The sequence below is a fragment of the Bos grunniens genome, chromosome 21, assembly GCF_055505025.1.
Source record: "Bos grunniens cultivar Pamir isolate PY7600 chromosome 21, Bosgru_T2T1.0, whole genome shotgun sequence".
NCBI classification, from domain to species: domain Eukaryota; kingdom Metazoa; phylum Chordata; class Mammalia; order Artiodactyla; family Bovidae; genus Bos; species Bos grunniens.
The window spans coordinates 32731259-32755280 of record NC_141185.1 but is presented as its reverse complement, the minus strand read 5'-3'; the positions used below and the strand labels follow the sequence as shown (position 1 = coordinate 32755280).

At 36.4% G+C, this 24022-nt stretch overlaps 1 long non-coding RNA gene across 14 annotated transcripts in view; it reads left to right on the top strand.

Moving 5' to 3' along the window:
* The window catches only part of LOC147349339 (uncharacterized), a 415290-nt gene that overhangs the window by 90444 nt on the left and 300824 nt on the right, over positions 1-24022 (top strand). Inside the window, exon 3 of one of the 14 annotated variants that reach the window (XR_015150375.1) lies at positions 383-8971. The exons of 12 other annotated variants lie outside the window; for them this stretch is intronic. This is a non-coding gene — a long non-coding RNA (uncharacterized LOC147349339). Of the gene's footprint in view, positions 1-382; positions 8972-24022 lie in introns of those variants that run through there. One more of the 14 variants, XR_015150368.1, reaches the window with a different exon arrangement.

Below are 24022 nucleotides of genomic sequence, written 5' to 3'. Positions count from 1 at the left end.
GTAATATCAGGTTTCTGGTAGTGAATCTTCTTGGTTTTTAATCATCTGCAAGTATTTTTGTTTAGTTGTCACTTTTGAAGAATATTTTTACTGGCTACAGAAGTCTATACTTGCAATGATTTCATTTCAGCATTATAAAGCTGTCATTCCATTGTTCACTAGATTTGGTTATTACTCTTAAAGGTCAACTATAAGTCTGTTTTTGCAAGATTGTTGGTTCATCTGGTTTCTGCATACATGCTGAATGTGGATTTTAGCCTATTGCTTTGTACAAAGAATTATATTATGCAAAGGGGCAGGATGGTGAGCAGAGTATCAATTAACCTGTTTGTGGTTGCTTTCTCTCTTTGATTTTGATCTCTCATTCCTGATTTCCTCTCAGATATTTCTTTTTGTTTCATTCAGTTCAGTTCAGTCGCTCAGTCCTGTCCGACTCTTTGTGACCCCATGAATCGCAGCATGCCAGGCCTCCCTGTTCATCACCAACTCCCGGAGTTCACCCAGACTCACGTCCATCGAGTCAGTGATGCCACCCAGCCATCTCATCCTCTGTCGTCCACTTCTCCTCCTGCCCCCAATCCCTCCCAGCATCAGAGTCTTTTCTAATGAGTCAACTCTTTGCATCAGGTGGCCAAAGTACTGGAGTTTCAACTTTAGCATCATTCCTTCCAAAGAAATCCCAGGGCTGATCTCCTTCAGAATGGACTGGTTGGATCTCCTTGCAGTCCAAGGGACTTTGAAGAGTCTTCTCCAACACCACAGTTCAAAAGCATCAATTCTTCAGCGCTCAGCCTTCTTCAAAGTCCAACTCTCATATCCATACATGACCACAGGAAAAGCCATAGCCTTGATTAGACGAACCTTTGTTGGCAAAGTGATGTCTCTGCTTTTGAATATGCTACCTAGGTTGGTCATAACTTTCCTTCCAAGGAGTAAGCATCTTTTAATTTCATGGCTGCAGTCCCCATCTGCAGTGATTTTGGAGCCCCCAAAAATAAAGTCTGACACTGTTTCCACTGTTTCCCCATCTATTTCCCATGAAGTGGTGGGACCGGATGCCATGATCTTCGTTTTCTGAATGTTGAGCTTCAAGCCAACTTTTTCACTCTCCACTTTCACTTTCATCAAGAGGCTTTTGAGTTCCTCTTCACTTTCTGCCATAAGGGTGGTGTCATCTGCATATCTGAGGTTATTGATATTTCTCCCGGCAATCTTGATTCCAGCTTGTGTTTCCTCCAGTCCAGTGTTTCTCATGATGTACTCTACATATAAGTTAAATAAGCAGGGTGACAATATACAGCCTTGATGTACTCCTTTTTACGTTTTCTAGCTGATAATGTTGGTCTGAAGCAAAATATTTCTTTATTAACCATATTTGAGAGCCGAAATCTGTACTCAATCATATGTGAGTTTTAAGCAAATCTGTCCTCATTCTTTCTTTCTTTTTTTTTTTTTCTTTTACTTTGCCACACAAGTTTATGGTTGGCTGAAAAAGTCCCTGACTAAGAGGGAAACAAAAGGAACCATTTGCATATTCTTTGCCTTGCTGCGCCTGCTATTTCAAATAATGGGGTTTTGTGCTAAATCATTCGTAGCTCCAAACTACCAAATTTATATTTTGGGTCTATTATTTATTAGTTCTAGGACCTTGATCAACTTGCTAAATGTCTCTGTGTCTCAGTTTACCCAGATTTTGATTAGGGATGATAGTAATTTTTTATATCTTGTTATTTTATGATAAATTATTCAATCTATGTTATTAACTATTTTCATTTTGATGATGTTATAACTAAGATATTAACTGCTATTGATATCATATACAGAAAAATAAAGTTAATATCCTGTAGGAGATAGTTGTGTATTGTTGTGTATTAATAGTTATATATCCCTAACTATACTTCCCTGATGGTTCAGAAGATAAGGAGATGCAGGTTCAATCCCGGGGTCAGGAAGATCCCCTGGAGAAGGAAATGGCAATCCACTCCAGTATTCTTGCCTGGGAAATCCCATGGACAGAGAAGCCTGGTGAGCTATGGTTCATGGGGTTGCAAAGAGTTGCATACAACTTAGCAACTAAACACCAACAACATACTAAGTACAAGTGTTAATACTAGAACCAGTGTTATGGCAGCTAATTTCTGTAGATAATTTTTTAATACTTTTATAGATATATACTTTCACCCTAACCAACATTTTGTGTTAACATTTCCATTTATCATTTAATAGTTTATGTCTATTTTTGATCTGGTATAGGGCTGCTTTTTAATATATTACTGTTGGTTTGGTTATTCATTATATTTATCTAGGAGGAGAAATCTTATGTAGTTGAAATTTTTATCATAAATTAAAAGCACCTAGTTTTGCATTCTTTGTACATATTCACTCCTGACATTTCTTTCATCTTGATCAGTCACTTTCTCATTCAGCACTAGTTGTTTGAGAAGTACTAAGCTATGAATTACATCCTTTGATATCTTTGTGAAGTTCTGTGGTATAAGAATTATCAGTTCACTGCAGTAGTTATGCGGTTTCTATGCATTGAGCATGAAGTAGCAGCTTTCATTAGCAGATTTTCACAGTCAAAACTGTTATTTCTCTACCAGCATCTCTAATTGAAAATGCAAGCTGCTTGTTTGCAAACAGAGAAATTGGAACTTGCCAATTATGTTAATCATCAGTTATAAAAATCTCTTGAATGTCTCATGTACTAAAGAACAATTGAAAATTCACTTTTTTATGTGTACAACTATTTGCCACATTTGCTGTCATTCTGATTAAATTATGAAGGCTTTTCCTTTTAAGCCTTTGTTTTCAGTCAGTTGTATTATTAATTTTAAGAGCTTTAAGCTGAGTTTTGCCCCTATATCATATTACTTTAAGTTTGCTATAGATGAATAGAAATTGTGGATTATTTTACAGAAGCTTAGATTACTCTTCATCATCCTCTATCTGCAATGTCTGGCCCAGAAATTTGGGTGTCATAGCGTAAACCTTTGAGATTTTTAAGTCACAAATGTAGTGCAATATTGTGAAAGTTTTATTAATTGATGTTATTCTCTTCCTTTGTTTTTTCATTATACCAAGTTAGTTTTATAGCTCAGTCTTACTATCTTTTAAAAAAAGATAGTCAATATTCTTAGACAATAGTCTTATTGTCTATCTTTGACAAAGCAAGGTATGTGTATATAATACGATGTGACATTTTGTTACCACAATGCCAGCATTAATTCTTTAAATCAAAGTAAATTATTAAAAGTATGAATGCTCTCGCCACTCTTCATCTTTTTATTATTTGCTGCTTTCCTAAAGAAAACATACTTAGAAAAATAATACAAGTTTGAATTGAAACATTTTACATATTTTTTCCTATTTCTTTGAACATTTTTTTCTACTTTAAAAATTTCTGTAAACATTGGATTACTCTGATCTTAAAATGCTAGTATAAGTAAAATAAGTGTACTGTATATGGCACCCTACTCCAGTACTCTTGCCTGGAAACTCCCATGGACGGAGGAGCCTGGTAGGCTGCAGTCCATGGGGTCGCGAAAAGTTGGACACGACTGAGCGACTTCACTTTCACTTTTCACTTTCATGCATTGGAGAAGGAAATGGCAACCCACTCCAGTGTTCTTGCCTGGAGAATCCCAGGGACGGGGGAGCCTGGTGGGCTGCCTTCTGTGGGGTCGCACAGGGTCGGACATGACTGAAGTGACTTAGCAGTAGCAGCAGCATAGAATTTAAAATCATATATCCTTTATACCATTTTTAGGAAAGTTCCAAAAGCTTCTCATAGTCAGCCAAGGTTCAGATGGTAAAGAATAGTCTGCCTGCAATGCAGGAGACCCAGGTTCAATCCCTGAGTTGGGAAGATCCCCTAGAGAAGGGAATGGCTACTCACTCCAGTATTCTTGCCTGGAGGAATCCATGGACAGAGGGACCTGGCAGGCTACAGTCCATGGGGTTTCAAAGAATAGGACATTACTGAGTGACTAACACTTTCACTTTTCCAAAAGTTAGAGTATCATTCAGTGTATACTGTGAAAGGGTATTAATATTACAATAGTAATAATTCCATGCCATGCTAACATAAATGAAACAATGTATGCTGGTTTCAATGTGTTTTACATTTGCTGCAATAGGGATAAAACTAGTACATTTAGAATTCTGGTTTATAGGCCCTTGGAAAATAAAATATCATTTTCCTCTTCTTGATTTTGTAATGATCAGCCTTGTGCCTCATCACTTGTGAAAAACTCAGAAAGGGGTTTAGAAACTGGCGCACATTTTAGAGAAGAGATGTGTGGTTCTACAGTCCTTTTATCCAGAGATCCCAGAGAGTTTGAGTTCAGTTTTGCAGTTTCTGTACACCTAGACTGGTATCCCTCAAAAAGGCTTTAACGTCAGTGCAAACATGTGAATGTCAATAAGTAAAGTCAAAGATTGGCTGTTATTTGTAGAGCTTATGGCAAGAAAAACAAATAAGGATTGTAGATTAGTTAAAATTCCAGAGAAATAGCGGGTGTAGGAGTATAATGAATGATAATTCTTTATTATCTATTAAAGCATTTCCACAATATTTCTGTAGGCTGAAATTAGATAAAGGTTGAAAAAGAAAAGTTAAATATGCCATTCTATAAATTAGAGAATATACTACTAGAACTCAATTATTTTATTTTCATCTAGAAGTTTTATAGTTTTAGATTTTATATTTAAGTCTATGATCTGTTTTGAGTTAATTTTTGTATGTGGTAAAAAATAATGTATACAGTACCTCAAAAATATGGCTCAAAGTTAACTTCTTTTGACATATGCAGATCCAGTTTATAACTCTATTTTAATTAGCTGTAACCTTGGAGTAACACAAATAAATATGTTACTGTTGAACTATTGGCAAATTGTCAACCCTAGAAAGTTCTTCAGTTCTCCTTTGCCTCAATTTCTCCATTTGTAAAATGTCAGTGTCTCCTATAACTGTAAAACACTTATACCCACTGTGTGACAAAATATGTAGTAAACATAGAAATGTAGCTATATAGTAAAGAAAAATCAGATCTTAAGTGAGAAAAAAATTGGATCTCTTGAGGGGTGCTGTGTGTGTGTATTTAGCAAAGGTCAGGAAGAAATAACTTGTATGTAATAAGTATAACTTTTAAAAATATTCAATGTTACATGGTAGCTTCCTATGGATACAAAGGAATGTTTTTCTCAACAATAAATGTTTTAGGATTGAATATCCTCATCTTGCTTTTGGAACAGAAGTGAGGAAAAGGGGAAATTTTTCCTGCTTTTTCCTGTGTTCAGCTTAGAACTAACCACCTGGGAAAAGAAATCATGATATCAGATGCTCACAATGCATATATTTATATACAAGATTATAGATGTAGGGTGGTAATAAGGTGTTAGGGAGACCATCAGTATACTTGATGTAAGAATTAAATTATAATCATGCAACAAATGACAATCATAGGGAGAGGCAACCTTCTTTAGGAGGCTAAATTGTGCCATGACCAGATAAGGAAAGAGTTAGATCCAATCTTAAAGTGTTGACACATGTAAAGAAAGAATATGTACATTATGGTTGTGGGGGTTGATTCAGGGGGAAGGAAGCACAATGGTGTAGAAGTTTAGGGGAAAAGCATCATTAGGAGTGCCTTTCTTCTGTGCCCCAAGAATCAATTGTATCTAATATACGAAACACATTCCAGGGATCTCCTTGATGGTTCAGTGGTTAAGACTGCACAGGGGGCTCGAGTTCCATCCTTAGAGAACTAAGATCCCACATGCCATGAGGGATATGGAAAAAACAAAAAAATGATGTACACAAGTCTGGTGTGCTAAAATATCAATTCCTTCTACTCTGGCTCTTACTCATCAAAAGACTGACTTTATAATTCTGTTCTTCCAGTGCCTTGTCTAAACTGAACGTTAGTGCCCTTCAGAAGGTAGATTTTAAAGTACAAATTATCATTGCTATACATTCTAGCTTCTGTTTACTAGCAACATGAGTCGAATTTCCAAGAATAGTGAAGTCTGGAGCTTGTGAGCATTAAGTCGAAGGGTCAGTTCAAAACATTAATAATCAATTCATGCAAAAAATAAATATTGGCTGCCTAATGTGTGTGTGGTATTAGAGATAAAAAATGAGAGGAGATATCCAAGAGAAGTTGATATTTTGTGTCTTTCTATTCCTGCTTCGTTTTCAGAATCCTTCCAAAAATTAGGATCTCTTGAAAATTTAAACTATATTTTTATCTCATTAATAACATCATGGATTCATAACTGTATTTGTATTGTGAATTGTAGTCAGTGAATACTGTTATAGCCAGTAAGAATTTCTTCAAGGAAGGATCATAAGACAAGCCACAGTGAGTGGAGATAGAGTAACATTATGTTCCAAGTCATCAAGCCTTTTAATTCTCTAGGACAGTTATACAATTCACAAGTCATAGTGAATCCTTAGACCATCAGTAAAGATTTATAGAAAATCACTACTTAAGCACAAGTACTCCAGTGTAAAAAAAAAAAAAAAAAAAATCCTTCTACTTTACCACAAATCAGATCCACTGATGTCTGCCTTCGTATTTATTTTGCTTTTTTTTTTTTGGAGGCCTCCACTGATTTTATCCTGTTCAGAAAGGAAATCTAAATATCTCAGCACTTTCATAGCAAAGAACAGTCTCTAGAAGCTCTCCAGAGGACTTGACAAGTGAATATCAGTGGATTTCCATTAAAAGAAAATATTCTGTGTCTGAGAACTTTATTGAGATTATAACCATTTATCATGTTTTCCCATGTTTATATTAGTTTATATATAATACAGTTTTACAGACATGGTTCTATCTTTGAAAATTATACATGTCCTCAACTTTATGTTATCAAAGATAAAGGGATTTTAGTTATAAAGTAAGAAAGGAACATGGACAGTATCAGTTCAGTTCAGTCGCTCAGTCGAGTCTGACTCTTTGCGACTTCATGAACCGCAGCACCCCAGGCCTCCCTGTCCATCACCAACTCCCAGAGTCCACCCAAACTCATGTCCGTTGAGTCGGTGATGCCATCCAACCATCTCATCCTCTGTAGTCCCCTTCTCCTCCTACCCTCAATCTTTCCCATCATCAGGGTCTTTTCAAATGAATCTGCTCTTCACATCAGGTGGCTAAAGTAATGGAGTTTCAACTTCAACATCAGTCCTTCCAGTGAACACCCAGGACTGATCTCCTTTAAGACGAATTGGTTGGATCTCCTGCAGTCCAAGGGACTCTGAAGAGTCTTCTCCAACACCAGAGTTCAAAAGCATCAATTCTTCTGCACTCAGCTTTCTTTATATCACTATTTAAATTATTTTTTGAATTCTGATTTTGATTTTGCCTGTTGGAATGATGAATAGTGAATCATCCTATTCATTATTTATAGTAAATGCTCCTTCAGAAATGTTTTCATATAACGTAGGTGGTACAGAGGGTAACTGACAAGGTCTATGTGCAGACACACAGTTAACCACATTATGATTGATCTTCTGTTTTTAGTGAAAATGACAGTTGGGTAGGCCTTAAAACTGAAATCATCAACGGAAGATATACTAACACTTTGACATTACTTGCTAATCCAGCAAGTACATGACATGATAGATAGGACTCAGCCAAAACCCACTCCTTAAATATATGGCTAGTTTGGGGCTAATTAATCTCATTATAGAGGCTGGTCCTTCCTGGCCTCTGGTCCTTCCTGGCCTGATCAGTAGCTCCAAGGGACAAATAACTAAAGATACAGTGGGCTCCACTGTAATTCAAGCCATCGTAAACAACTTTAGGATTTATCCAGGGTGTGAGTCAGACTAGAGGCAAATCCGTGGTCCTGTCAAATAAGGAACAACTCAGTGGACAGTGCCCAGGATTTTGAGTGGTATTTTGTAAAAAGCAGGAACAGATGCAGGTGTGTGTGGTGCTGGAACCACCAAAGGCAAAGAAACCAGGCAAGATCTACCTAGTTTGCCAGGGTCTAACCAAGTGTGCGTGCTGAGGGCTTGAGTGCTATCAGAGTGGAGGACTGTGATATTAGCCTAGGAAATTAGGATAATTACAGTCAGAATTAACTGCTGAGGTAAAGGAGGAAAGCTGTAGGAGAAATGTTTTGCCTCAAATCTATTCCAGAGCCCGACTACCACCTGGGCAATGGAGCCTAGGTTTTCTCTAAAAATAAAAATGATTTGGCTAAGGAAAATGTAAACATTTTAGGTTATTGACAAGCCAGGTAATACCAAAACCCATCAATTTGCAGAGGCATTATGCTTTTTTTTTTTTTCCCCATGTAATTTTCTAAAGTATAGACCCAAAAAACAAACAAGATTGATCCAAGGTATCATATGCTTGGGCCAGTAAATTTAACAAGAGATGAAATTATTAATGGAATGTCTCAATTCCCATCCACCATGACACGAAAGTTCTTGGTGACACAAAAGTCCTTAGCAGTTGGCAAAAGACTTCTACTATAAAGCATCTAGCTATATGTTTAAAATGCATTAAAAATCACTGGGTGACAGATTGCAATGTAGTCAGTCTAACAGTTAATGCACCCTCACCCTTTATTAAACTTTTAAATTCTATGAGTACTATATACTCACTAGTGTATGGCTCCATGTTGGTTAAAATCACATGGATGGCTTGGGGAGAGAGGAGGGAATACAGTGAAAAAATCCAGATACTATTATTTTCTCTATTTTGATTTGTAAGCCATTAATACCACAGAGTTAAAATCGGTTCTTGTAAAGGTTTAACTCAACTTTAACAATGTGTTTTGAATAGCACTTTGGGGAGGGCAGTTGCAAATGATGGATAGTTTTTGCAAAGAATAAAAATTAAAATTATTAAGTGTATCCTTGGGAATAATTTCTGTATTCAATAGTTTATAAATATTGTTGTGAATCATTGGAGGAAAATAAAGCTTTTCAAAACTAAGACATGGTAAAAATTAATTGTATTTTTAAATGTTTCTGATGTGCAGTGTTTCTCTTTCAAGGAGTAAATATCATTTAATTTACAAAAAATAATAATAATTTAAAGGTCACAGACTCTTTTATTTTCTCTTTGACACCTTTGTGCATTCATCTCATTGTTTGACTGTTTACCTCATGCATTCAGTAATATAAATTCCTTGGCATTTAGCTGGATCTTTTTTCCCCTTGTGGTTTGAAGTTCTTTCCCTTTTTTAATTAGATTGACCTTTTGGTTCACTTGAATGCCCTCAACCTGACAAAGAATAACTGTTCTCTTCTAAGGCAACCCAAAATGAACAGAAAAAGAGTGAAAACACTGACATAAAAATGAAAAATTTTGATGCAGTGATCTGGGTGCTATAACTGTATAATTGTTACTTTGTATAGTCGTTAACATAGAGAAATACCAGCTCTGCCCAGTTCTTAGGGCTTTAATGTTATAAGCTGCTGCTTATCTTCCCAAGAGGACACTTTCATAATGTTCCTTAAAACTAATGTCTTTTAAGTGTTTTTTAGATGTCTTGTAATAGCTGCTCTGCCATATTTTTCTAAAATCCAATGAGCAGTCTTGAAGAAATGAAAAATATGACTGGTTTTCATTGTTATTCTGTGTATGTGCATATGATAAACATATACACGTCTATAAATATAAATAAATATATATATATATATATATATAAACTTCTTTTAAAGAGTAAGTTTTAAAGAACATTTCGAGCTGTAGCTATCTGTTGAGGTTGAATCCATCCTGCACAATTATTCAGCAAACTAAGATTCAAATGTTTATTGTATGTATATCTACACATGACCTATGATATGTAACTCAGGAAATCAGGAGACTAGGTAATAACCAATTCATTTTGACTGGTGCCTAAGTGTCTAAGCTTGAGACATAGAGGAGGTAAGAATTTACTCTGAAAACTTGTGTTGAATACAACACAGCAGTAGTAATACTAACACAAGTTACTTCTAATAGTCTAACATGTTACTTTTCAGTCCCCCCACAAAAAAAGATCACTTAAAAAATGTATAAGATAGGTATGAACTAACTGATGCACACTCCATTATTTCTGAGTTATAATTTAGGTAGTAGTTTGTTCAACTTGGCCTGAACACAAAATATGATAATTGAATTTCAAGATAGGTAAAGCAATTATAAAACAACAGCAAGGTAAAGGCATCCTGTTCAGATTTCTAGACTTTATGAAATTATAACCTGGATATGGACTTGAAGACTGAAGAGATATCAGAGCATAATCTATTTTAAAAGACTGGCATGTAGGCACTGATGCCAGAGAAATACTCTATAATAGAAAATTAATAAGATTATATTACAAGCTGCACATTATAGAACACTGTGAAGCTATAAAAAAATGTCTATGAATACCAGTGACATGTAAATACATTCATACTTTATTTTTGAGTGAAATAATATCAGGATACACAGCAGTATATCCTGTTGTGTATCCAGTATATAGCAGTAAGGTCCGTGTGTCTGTGTATATTGACATATACTTAATTTGGGCATTTATTTCACCATTATTTATAATTTGAATGTATAACATTTAAATTCTTAGGGGATAGTGTTTGTGTCAGATGAGTATCTTTTGATTATAAAATATTTATGAATTGAGGATTATTCTAACTCTGGAAAAGATTGTGTAGGTGATTCAGCTGTTCAGATGGCTTTGTGCTTTTTAAATAGAAACAACTGGTGACAATGAGTCTGGATAAGGTCCCTGTGCTAACATAATGTAGGATTCTACATTCTAACAAAAGCTGGGTGTAATAATAATAAGAGTAATTCTAATAACAATGTCAATTACCACAACAAAAATATGTGCTTGATTACTTTAAAGGTGGTTAAAGGTGCTTACCAGTGATGCCAAGGCAATTCTATAGAAATGTTATGGCTATTCAGTGGAGAAAGGATTGTCTTTTTAAGAAATTATGCGGAGACATTCAGATAACCACATGTAGAATAATGAATTCAGCATATACAAAGATTAACTAAGATGGATGATAGAACTAAATGTAGAAGCTAAAGCTATAAAATTCTTGGAAGAAAATGCAGCAATAATTTTTGTGAACTTGAAGTCAGCAAATGTTTCTTAATCCCAATAGCAAAACTATAATCCATAAATTAAAAAAAATTAAATTGGACTACATGAGAATTAAAAACTTTCGCACTTTGAGAGATACCAGTGAGCCAACGGAAAGACAACTAAGAGACTTTGAGAAAATAATTACAAATCATGTCTCTTAAAGTATGTGTATCTCAGAAATTTAAATAACTTTGCAATTAATATAACAACCCAATTAAAATGTAAAGATTTAAAAATTCAAAGATTTTTATTAGATATTTCAGCAGAAAAGGTATTCAAATGGTAATCAAGGACATAAAAGTGATCAACATCATTATTTATTAGGGAAATGCAAACTAAAATGACAATAAGACACCACTTCATAAATATTGACCAGATTATGAAGAAACTGGAATTCTCATCCTTAGGGGAATGTCAGATGTACCAGCCACTTCGAGCATAATTTGGTAGTTTTGTGGAAAAGTAAACACAAATTTATCATCAGATAAGATCAGTCGCTCAGTTGTGTCTGACTCTTTGTGACCCCATGAATCGCAGCACGCCAGGCCTCCCTGTCCATCACCAACTCCCGGAGTTCACTCAGACTCACGTCCATTGAGTCGGTGATGCCATCCAGCCATCTCATCCTCTGTCATCCCCTTCTCCTCCTGCCCCCAATCCCTCCCAGCATCAGAGTCTTTTCCAATGAGTCAACTCTTCACATGAGGTGGCCAAAGTACTGGAGTTTCAGCTTTAGCATCATTCCTTCCAAAGAACACCTAGGACTGATCTCCTTCAGAATGGACTGGTTGGATCTCCTTGCAGTCCAAGGGACTTTCAAGAGTCATCTCCAACACCACAGTTCAAAGGCATCAATTCTTCGGCACTCAGCCTTCTTCACAGTCCAACCTCACATCCATACATGACCACAGGAAAAACCATAGCCTTGACTAGATGAACCTTTGTTGGCAAAGTAATGTCTCTGCTTTTGAATATGCTACCTAGGTTGGTCATAACTTTCCTTCCAAGGAGTAAGCGTCTTTTAATTTCATAGCTGCAGTCACCATCTGCAGTGATTTTGGAGCCCCCCAAAATAAAGTCTGACACTGTTTCCACTGTTTCCCCATCTATTTCTTATGAAGTGGTGGGACCGGATGCCATGATCTTAGTTTTCTGAATGTTGAGCTTTAAGCCAACTTTTTCACTCTCCTCTTTCACTTTTGTCAAGAGGCTTTTGAGTTCCTCTTCACTTTCTGCCATAAGGGTGGTGTCATCTGCATATCTGAGGTTATTGATATTTCTCCTGGCAATCTTGATTCCAGCTTGTGTTTCTTCCAGCCCAGCATTTCTCATGATGTACTCTGCATATAAGTTAAATAAACAGGGTGACAATATACAGCCTTGAAGAACTCCTTTTCCTATTTGGAACCAGTCTGTTGTTCCATGTCCAGTTCTAACTGTTGCTTCCTGACCTGCATACAAATTTCTCAAGAGGCAGATCATACAAGCCAGTAATTCTATATCTAGGTATCTATCAAGAGAAATTAAAGCATATATTAACATAAATTATTATATTAATTTTTATAGCAGCATTATTTATAATAATCAGAAACTGAAAACAATCCAAATGTATATTGATTGGTGAATGGATACATAAACTGGGATATATTCATATGCTGGAAAGTTTTTCAACAATATAAAAGAAAATAGTGCTGATACATTCCACATGGTAGATGAACTTAAAACAATATGACAACTGAAAGATATTAGATACAAAATAATGACATATGCTATGCTTTCTTAATATGCAGTCTCTAGAAAAGGCAATCTATAGATATGTGACATGGATTAGTGATTCCTTGTGGCTGTGGATGGGAATGGAGAGTAATTGCAAGTGGGTAGAGGTCAAGGGAAATGTTCTAAAGTTGGAATATGGTTTTGGGTGCACAGCTCTGCAACTTTATAAAAAGTCACTTGAATGTAATTTTTATAGTATTCAAATTATTCTTAAATAAATATTTAAAAAGTGATCCACTTAAATTTTCCCTGTTAGTTCACATGATAAAGATAACTTCTATCACCTCGTTTATGCTACACTGTAATATTACTAGAAATTGTAAGCATTGCAATTGTGCAAGAAAAATAAAACATAAGGGCTCAAATAGAAGAAATAAAATATCAACTGTTTTAAAAATGGCATGATTAGAATTAGATCAGTAAAAATGATAACCTTGGGAAATCTCAAACTCCTTGCCTCCAATAAGAATGAATAAGTTTGCAAAACTGTCAGGATAAACTATTTCAATTCTAACATTTAATCAAAAACTTAACACAAGCAAGAGAATGCTTAACAAAGAAAAAAATGAAACATGAATTTTGATGAGAACTCTGTAATTTTAACATACTCTATTATTAGCCATGGCCACAGGACTGGAAAAGGTCAGTTTTCATTCCAATCCCAAAGAAAGGTGAGGCCAAAGAATGCTCAAACTACTTCACAATTGCACTCATTTCACATGCTAGCAAGGTAATGATAAAATTCTCCAAGTTAGCTTCAACAGTACTTGAACTAAGAATTTCCATATGTATAAGCTGGTTTTAGAAAAGGCAGAGGAACCAGAGATCAAATTGCCAACATCGTTTGGATCATCGAAAAAGCAAGAGAGTTCCAGAAGAACATCTACTTCTGGTTTATGATTATGCTAAAGCTATTGACTGGAGAAGGCAATGGCACCCCACTCCAGTACTCTTACCTTGAAACTCCCATGGATGGAGGAGCCTGGTAGCAGTCCATGGGGTGCTAAGAGTCGGACAGGACTGGGCGACTTCACTTTGACTTTTCACTTTCATGCATTGGAGAAGGAAATGGCAACCCACTCCAGTGTTCTTGCCTGGAGAATCCCAGGGACGGGGCAGCCTAGCAGGCTGCCGCCATCTATGGGGTCGCACAGAGTTGGACACGACTGAAGCGACTTAGCAGCAGCAGTAAAGCTATTGACTGTGTGGATCATGACAAACTGTGGAACATTCTTAAAGAGATGGGAATACCAGACCACCTGCCTCTTGAGAAATATGTATGTAGGTCAAGAAACAACAGAACTGGACATGGTACAACGGACTGGTTCCTAATTGGAAAAGGAGTATGTCAAGGCTGTGTATTGTCACCCTGCTTATTTAACTTCTATGCAGAGTACATCATGTGAAATACTGAGCTGGATGAATCAACAAGGTGGAATCAAGATTGTTGGGAAAAATATCAATAACCGGAGATATGCAGATGACACCACTCTTATGGTAGAAAGTGAAGAGGAATTAAAGACCCTCTTGATGAAAGTGAAAGAGGAGATTGAAAAAGCTGGCTTAAAACTCAACATTCAAAAAAAGATCATGGCATCCAGTCCCATCAGTTCATGGCAAGTAGATGGGGAAACAATGGAAACACTGATAGAGTTTATTTTCTTGGGCTTCAAAATCACTGCAGATGGTGACCGCAGCCATGAAATTAAAAAACACTTGCTACTTGGAAGAAAAGCTATGACAAGCCTAGACAGTATATTAAAGAGCAGAGACATTCCTTTGCTGACAAAGGTCTGTCTAGTCAAAGCTATGGTTTTTCCAGTAGTCATGTATGGATATGAGAGTTGGACCATAAAGAAAGCTGAACACTGAAGAATTGATGCTTTTGAACTGTGGTGTTAGAGAAGACTCTTGAGAGTCAGTTGGACTTCAAGGAGATCAGACCAGTCAATCCTAAAGGAAACTAGTCCTGAATATTCACTGAAAGGATTGATGCTGAAGCTGAAGCTCCAATACTTTGGCCACCTAATGGGAACAACTGACTTACTAGAGAAGACCCTAATGCTGGGAAAGATTGAAGGCAGGAAGAGAAGGGGACAATAGTGGATGCAGTGGTTGGATAGCATCACAGACTCGATGGACATGAGTTTGAGCAAGCTCCAGGAGTTGGTGATGGACAGGAAAGCCTGGCATACTGTAGTCCATGGGGTCGCAAAGAGTTGGACATGACTGAGCACCTGAACTGAACTGAATATCCTCTCTCACTCCTCAGCTTGGGGAAACCTTGAAGACAGCAGCCTGCATCCCTGGTACTGGTTGCTGTTACAGAAGGAATAACAGATCTTATTTTCCAAAAATTGTGGTTGTATCTCATTACATGTTTGTTGGTTTCCTGAAGAGTTTGCCTTTATTTACTTAATATTTTTTGAATTTATCTTTTAATTATAATTGGAAGATAATTACTTTATAACATTATATTGCCATACAATGTGAATTGGTCTTATATGTATGTATGTGTGTGTATGTGTGTTATATACATATATATATATGCGTGTGTGTGTATGTATGTGTATGTATATGTATATGTGTGTGTATATATGTATATATATATGTATATATATCCTCTTTGCACTCTCTCTTTTTCTTGCTCTAGGAACAAATTTGAGTCATTTGTAGCGAGATGGATGAACCTGTAGCCTGTTATACAGAGTGAAGTAACTCAGAAAGAGAAAAACAAATATTATATACTAACACATATATGGAATGTAGAAAAATGGTACTGATGAACCTACTTGCGTAGCAGGAATGGAGACGCACATAGAGGATGAATTTGGGTTTGCCTTTATTTCATCTGCCTTGGACCTTCCCCAGAACTGAGATCACTTCCAGGGCAGCATTTGTTGAAAGAATTTAAAGACAAGTGAAATTAACCATTAACACATAGGGCCTGGTAACATTTGCGGCAAACAACAAGCAGAACAAAAAGTTTGACAAGGAAGAATCTTGGAAAGGAGATTAATGGAGAAATGTCAGTTTTGAAAAGCTCCTGCATGTTGTGTGAAATTTAGAAGGCCATGCATAAATCTGACACATCCTTAGAAAAGACCTGAGACACCTTGCACTTCCACATTTGTCCTGAAGAAATAGTGAATGAAATCTTTAAAGTCCTGAGACAGGAAAACTGGTAAATAATAATTCTATAACTGGCAAGGCTACCCTCAAGATTCTTCTTTATAAACATATGATTTAAAAGACATGCATAAAATATTAACTATAAAGTTACCTCAGAGGGCTCACAATCTATATAAAAAGTATAATTTGTGACAATAGCCATATAATGTGGAGGGGGGTGGTAAGAAGCTACATATGAGCAACTTTTTGTATACTATTGAAACAAAATTGTTAATTTTAACAAGATAATTAGAATTTAGGATAATTACAATCCCCAGAGTACCCACTAATAAAATAAGACTACACAGTAAAAGAAGAAAGGAATCAAGATATGTATGCAAAAAGAGATATTAAACAAACTTTAATAGAAAAATTGATTAGCAACAACAGTAAAAGACATAAATAATAGAAAACAAATGAGAGAAGTATTTCCTTAATAATAGTTATATTAAAGATAAATACATTCTCCCCTTAAAAGAAGCTGACAAAACAAACAAACAAACATAATTGAACTATCGCTATCTACAAGACATCTACTTAAAAATGAAACATGAATACTTTGGAAATAAAATATGGAGAATAATACTATATGCAGATAAAATGCATTTGTGTATTAAAAGCAAAACTTTTATGTGACAAAGTGATAGAATGAATCCATTTTGAACATACAGTTATGAAATTGTGTTGTTCAGTCACTCGCTCAGTCACTCAGTCGTGTCCGACTCTTCGAAACCCCATGAATCGCAGCACGCCAGGCTTCCCTGTCCATCACCAACTCCCAGAGTTCACCCAGACTCACGTCCATCGAGTCGGTGATGCCATCCAGCCATCTCATCCTCTGTCGTCCCTTTCTCCTCCTGCCCTCAGTCCCTCCCAGCATCAGAGTCTTTTCCAAGGAGTCAACTCTTCGCATGAGATGGCCAAAGTACTGGAGTTTCAGCTGTAGCATCATTCCTTCCAAAGAAATCCCAGGGCTGATCTCCTTCAGAATGGACTGGTTGGATCTCCTTGCAGTCCAAGGGACTCTCAAGAGTCTTCTCCAACACCACAGTTCAAAAGCATCAATTCTTCAGCTGTTGTTTAGTTGTTACTACTATTACCACCACTAAGTCGATTCAGTCGTGTCCAACTCTCTGTGACCCCATGGACTGCAGCCTACCAGGCTTCTCCATCCATGGGATTCTCCAGGCAAGAACGCTGGTGTGAGTTGCCATTTCCTTCTCCAATGCATGAAAGTGGAAAGTGAAAGTGAAGTCGCTCAGTCATGTCCGACTCCCAGGGATCCCATGGACTGCAGCCTACCAGGCTCCTCCATCCATGGGATTTTCTGGGCAACAGTACTGGAGTGAGGTGCCATTGCCTTCTCCGTTTAGTTGTTAAGTCACGTCCAACTCTTTGCAACCCCATGGATTGTAGTAGGCAAGGCTCCCCTGTCCTTCACTATCTCCCAGAGTTTGCTCAAATTCATGTCCGTTGAGTTGGTGGTGCTATCTAATCATCCTATCCTCTAACACCCTGGAGAAGGCAATGGCACCCCACTCCAGTACTCTTGCCTGGAAAATCCCATGGATGGAGGAACCTGGTAGGCTACAGTCCATGGGGTCGCTAAGAGTCAGACATGCCTGAGCAACTTCACTTTCACTTTTCACTTACATGCACTGGAGAAGGAAATGGCAACCCACTCCAGTGTTCTTGCCTGGAGAATCCCAGGGAAGGGGGAGCCTGGTGGGCTGCCATCTACGGGGTCGCACAGAGTTGGACATGACTGAAGCGATTTAGGAGCAGCAGCAGCAGCAGCTCTAACACCCACTTCTCTTTTTTGCCTTCAATCTTTTTCAGCATCAGGGTCTTTTCCAATGAGTTGGCTCTGTGTATTAGATGGCTGAAGTATTGGAGCTTCATCATCAGCATCAGTCCTTCCAATAAATATTTAGGGTTGATTTCCTTTAGGATTGACTGTTTTGATCTCTTTGCAGTACAAAGGAATTTCAAGAGTCTTCTCCAGCACCACAATTTGAAAGCATCAGTTCTTTGGCGCTCAGCCTTCTTCACAGTCCAACTCTCACATCCATACATGACTACTGGAAAAACCATAGCTTTGACTAGACAGACCTTTGTTGGCAAACTAGTCTCTGCTTTTTAACATGCTGTCTAGTTTTGTCATAGCTTTCTTTCCAAGGATCAAGCCTCTTTAATTTCATGGCTCTAGTCACCATTCACAGTGATTTTGAAGCCCAAGAGAATAAAATCTGCCATTGTTTGCACTTTTTCCCCATCTATTTGCTACGAAGTGATGGGACTAGGTGCTGTGATCTTCATTTTTTTGAATGTTGAGTTTTAAGTCAGCTTTTCACTCTCCTCTTTCACCGTCATCAAGAGGCTCTTTAGTTCCTTTTCAATTTCTGCCATGTGAGTGGTATCATCTGCATGTCTGAGGTTGTTAATATTCCTCCTAGCAATCTTGATTCCATTTGGGATTCATTCAGCCTTGCATTAGCATTATGTAATCTGCATATAAATTAAACAAGCAGGGTGACGGTATACAACCTTGTTGTACTCTTTTCCCAATTTGGAATTAGTCTGTTGTTCCATGTCTGGTTCTAAGTGTTGCTTTTTGACCCACATACAGGTTTCTCAGGAGACAGGTAAGGTGGTCTGGTATTCACATCTCTTTAAGAATTTTCTCCACAATTTGTTGTGATCCACACAGTCAAAGGCTTTAGTGTAGTCCAGTGAAACACAAGTAGATTTTTTTTTGTAATTCCCTTGCTTTCTGCATGACCCAACAAATGTTGGCAATTTGATCTCTGGTTCCTCTGACTTGTCTAAATCCAGACTGAACATCTGGAAGTTCTCCATTCATGTACTACTGAAGCCTAGCTTGAAGGATTTTGAGCATACCCTTGCTAGCATGTGTAATGAGCACAATTGTACAGTAGTCTGAACATTCTTTGGCATTGCCCTTCTTTGGAATTGGAATGAAAACTGACCTTTTTTCAGTCCTGTGGCCACTGCTGAGTTTTCCAAATTTTCTGGCATATTGAGTGTAGTATTTTAACATTATCATCTTTTAGAATATGAAATAGCTCAGCTGAATTCCATCACCTTCACTAGGCTTTATTTGTAGTAATGCTTCCTAAGGCCTACTTGACTTGATACCCCAGGATGTGTAGCTGTAGGTGAGTGACCACGCCATCATGGTTATCTGGGTCATTAAGACCTTTTTTGTAGAGTTCTTCAGTGTATTCATGTACCTTTTCTACATCTAACAATGCAGTCTCCAAATATATGAAATAAAAATTGATGGAATTGAAAGGATAAATAGATTTTTTTTTATAATAATAGTTGGGACTTTGGGATCCCACTTTCAATAATGAAGAAAAGAAATAGAATAGCAACTAGAATATAAAGAACTTGAAATACACTATACACTAAGGAGACTCTTTTATACCTATATGGAACATTCTGTCAAACAACAGAAATTTACATATTCTTCTCAAGTACACATGAAACATTACCTAGGATAGATCTCATATTAAGTCAAAAAACAAGCATCAATAAATAATAAAAGACTAAACATGCAAAGTTCCTTTGCCAACCACATTGGAAACAGCTAGAAATTGGTAACAGAAGGAAACCTGGAACATTTACAAATTTGTGGAAATAATTTTAAAATGTAAAAATCGCTCAACCAACCAAAGCATTAAAGAAGAAATCACAAAGGAAATTAGATATGAGTGAAAACAAACATACCAAAATTTATGGGATGCAGTGAAAGCATTGCTTAGAGAAAAATTTATAGGTATAAATGTCTATATTAATAAAGGAAGGTACCAAATCTGTGGCCTAAATTTTGCAACCAAAGGAACTAGCAAGCAGAATAAAAGATGGAGATCAATGAAACAAGAGTATATAAAAACTACAGAAATATCAGTACAACCAAATTAGTTCTTTAAAAAGATCAAAATATTGATTGTTCTTACCTAGACTGACCAAGAATTAAAGAGATATAACTCAAAATACTAAAGTCAGAAGTAAAATTGGGGACATTACTAATCACCTTACTTAAAGAAAAGGATTTTTAGATAGTACTGTGAAAAGCTATATACCAATAAATTAGCCAACATGAGACAGGCTTGTTCCTGAACCAAAACAAATATTGAAACTGACTCAAAAATTAGAAACTGAATAGATATAACAGAAGAGTCTGAATAAATAAAAAACCTCCCAACCAAGAAAAGTCCAGAGTGAGATGGCCTCACTGGTTAATTCCACCAAACATTTAAAGAAGAATTACCAATTCTGCTCAAAATCTAACAAAAAAATATGAGAGAACACTTCCTAACTCATTAACGTGATAATGAAGCGATTACAAGAAGCATTATTGAAGGCATTACAAGAAAGCAGATCTCTTTATCTTTTCAGTATCTTTATGAATATAAATGTAAAAGTCCTCAATTAAACACTGCTGCTGCTGCTGCTGCTGCTGCTGCTGCTGCGTCACTTCAGTTGTGTCCGACTCTGTGCGACCCCATAGGCGGCAGCCAACCAGGCTTCCTTCCGGTCCCTGGGATTCTCTAGGCAAGAACACTGGAGTGGGTTGCCATTTCCTTCTCCAATGCATGAAAGTGAAAAGTGAAAGTGAAGTCACTCAGTCGTGTCTGACTCTAGGGACCCCATGGACTGCAGCCTACCAGGCTCCTCCGTCCATGGGATTTTCTAGGCAAAAGTACTGGAGTGGGGTGCCATTGCCTAGCAAATGAAATTCAGCAACATATTAAAAGGACTATATATACTATGACCGAGTAGAACTTATATATGAATGAACGGGTAGTTCATAGTATGAAAAATAATCAATGTAGAATGAAGGAATGAAAAACAGGCATGGCCATGTCCACTGATGCAGAAAAGTCATTTCAACCTAACAATTTCATGATATATATATATATATATATATATATATTTTCAAGTAGAAAAACAAAAAACTAGGAATAAAGAGGATTTCTCAACATGACTGAATGTTTATGAAAAATCCACTGTTACTCAATGGTGAAAACCTGAAGGCTTTCCTCATAAGATTAAGAGGAAGACAAGGATGAATATTTTTACCTCTGATATACAGCATTGCACTGGAGTTTCCATCTAAACCAACCAGTCAGGTTAGAAAAAGAAAGAAAGGCATTCCAATTAGAAAGAAAGATGTAAAACTACCTTTATTTTCAGATAACATGATCTTATATATAAAAAAATACTAAGAAATCCATGAAAAACTACTAGAATTATTAAGTAAATCCAACAAGGTTACCGGGTACAAGGTCGACATACATAAATCAGTTGTATTTATGTGGATTAGCGATGAACAATAAATTTCTGAAAATAAATTTTAAAATCATTTCCTTTCACAATAGCATCACAAAGAATTAAACCCTTAAGAATAAATTTAACCTAGGAGGTATAAAACTTATACACTGAGACTGTAATTTCTAAAAGAAATTAAAGATCTAAATAAACAGAAAGATCTTGTATTCATGGATCAGAAGACTTAAATATTGTTAAGGTGGCATACTCTCCCAAAGTGATCTACAGATTCGATTCAACCCCTATCAAAATTCTAATGCAGTTTGTTGAGCAATTAAAAACAAAAATCTGACTCTAAAATTCATTGGAAACTTAGGGTGATAGATGTCTTCACTACCATGTTGGTGGTGATAATACACGTGTGAAAACGTAAACAGATATAACGCATTTTACCTCAATTGTATCTCAATAAAGATGCTAAAAGTGAACATATTTTTTTCTTTGTGTCCCAAAATGTAGGAATGACCAGATAGGGAGTTTACTTGAGTATCAAAACATCATTTTTTTATAGGATACTCCTATAATCAAACTCCTGATTTCTTTTAATGCAGTGTTACTTTATCATGCTGTTAAGTGCTCTGAAATTTTCAAGGGAATATACGACTCAAATACTTTGTGCTTGACTTAAGTAATATTTTTGACATTTTAACTCTTTCAGTAATGTATTCTGAATACTGCACTATAATCAGTAGTTGATATTCAACTAAAGTCTTCAGTCCTTTCCTCTACCAGCGTCGCTTTGACCGATTTATTTGTACTGTGTTCAGCTTCATTCCTTCTGTTATCCTTTAGGGGTTATGTTAATGAGGGATGAAATAATCAAAATTAGGAAGAGAGCAATAAAGTTGAAGCAAAGGGGCCTGAAAAGTGCCCATAGTGGTATGTTTTCCTTGAATAATCAATGATTAACTTTGGTCAGAGCAATTGTAAAACATTGTGATACTAGGATAGAAGAGGCTGCTTATATCCAGTTTGAAACTAGAGAGCTTTTTGAAATCTCTTTTGCTATGATAAAACCAGTGTTACTTAGTGTTTTTTTTTCTTTATTTTTTTATAAATAATCACTAAATCTAAGGCTGTTACTGTATATGGTATTTTGAGTTCTCTGCTGAATATAATTATGTTTTGCTGTTTTATAGTGTCTATGTAATTTACTGCTATAAGACTCAGCAGTTATCAGAATGAGGTATAAGTGGTAATGATGGTGATTAACTTTCCTGCTTATATATATTGAGGTTTTAGTATCATGCTAGGATATTTTTCAGAGAAGGCAATGGCACCCCACTCCAGTACTCTTGCCTGGAAGATCCCATGGGTGGAGGAACCTGGTAGGCTTCAGTCCATGGGGTCGCTAAGGGTTGGACATGACTGAGCTACTTCATTTTCACTTTTCACTTTCATGCACTGGAGAAGGAAATGGCAACCCACTCCAGTGTTCTTGCCTGGAGAATCCCAGGGACAGGGTAGTGTGGTGGGCTGCCGTCTATGGGGTCGCACAGAATTGGACATGACTGAAGAGACTTAGCAGCAGCAGCAGTAGGATACTTTTCACGATATTCTTGACTGCAAGGAACACATGTTAATTGACCTTATATCCAATTTCAACTGAATTCATTAGTAGGATATTAGCTCATTTAAAGACAAAGGAAAATAAAGAAAAAATTAGAACCCTTTTTATGGAATCATAAAAAATTTATAATTAAAGTCACCTCAAGAAATATTTCCTCATTCCATGTCACTTTTTAATGCTTTTATTTGATATTAGAAGAAAATGCAGATAATACAGACATTATCTCTGTCTATCTATATTTTTCCCAAGATAAAAGATACTTCATTGCCCTAACTTTGTCCTATAAGATAGATGGAACACATTGCCTCTTTTCACTTTTGTAATTTTACAGTAGGACAATCACTTTTGTTCATATTTGCTGTTGTTCCTCCCCCTGCTTCTTGCACAACCCTATCCAAACCTCAAGCCTATAATATCTTATATTTTAAAAGGGAAGAAAAGAGCTTACACAAATTATGAGGTGAAAATTGTGTAATGTTCTGGGGAAATTAAAAAAAAAGACACACCACAATGTGCTTTTTAATGTTTTCTTTAGCAAAAATATAAAATGCCAGAAGAAATTGTATCACTTAAAAAAAAAATTCTTATTTTCCTCAGTACCTTACAGTTTTAGTCACTAATTCTGACACTGTTTGCTACCTACCTAATTTTAATCCCCCCAAATGATTTCCTCATTCCTAAGAGAAAACGAATTTGTTTTATCTCTTTCCTGATAGTTTGTGCCTCAGGGGTGATTGGCACAGTTTTTTGCTGTCCGAGTAGGTCCTGGCTTCTCTAAGCTAATCGTGGTGATCCCTTTCTTCTTGTTAGTGAATGGTTAAACTGAAGGTGTATAATATCACTCCAGCTGACAAAAAAAAGATTCTGCTTCAAAGAGAAATAGACAAATTAAACTTGTTTCTCTGATTTTTCTTTTTTATTTCTGGAAGTGGCATATAGATTTGTCAGAGTGGTCTAGTGTGAGAAAACACCTATGATTCTAAAATGAATACAACCCGGAGCCCTCAGCGTATGTTTGAGCACTGAGTAAAAGAAGTCTAGGTTCTTCCT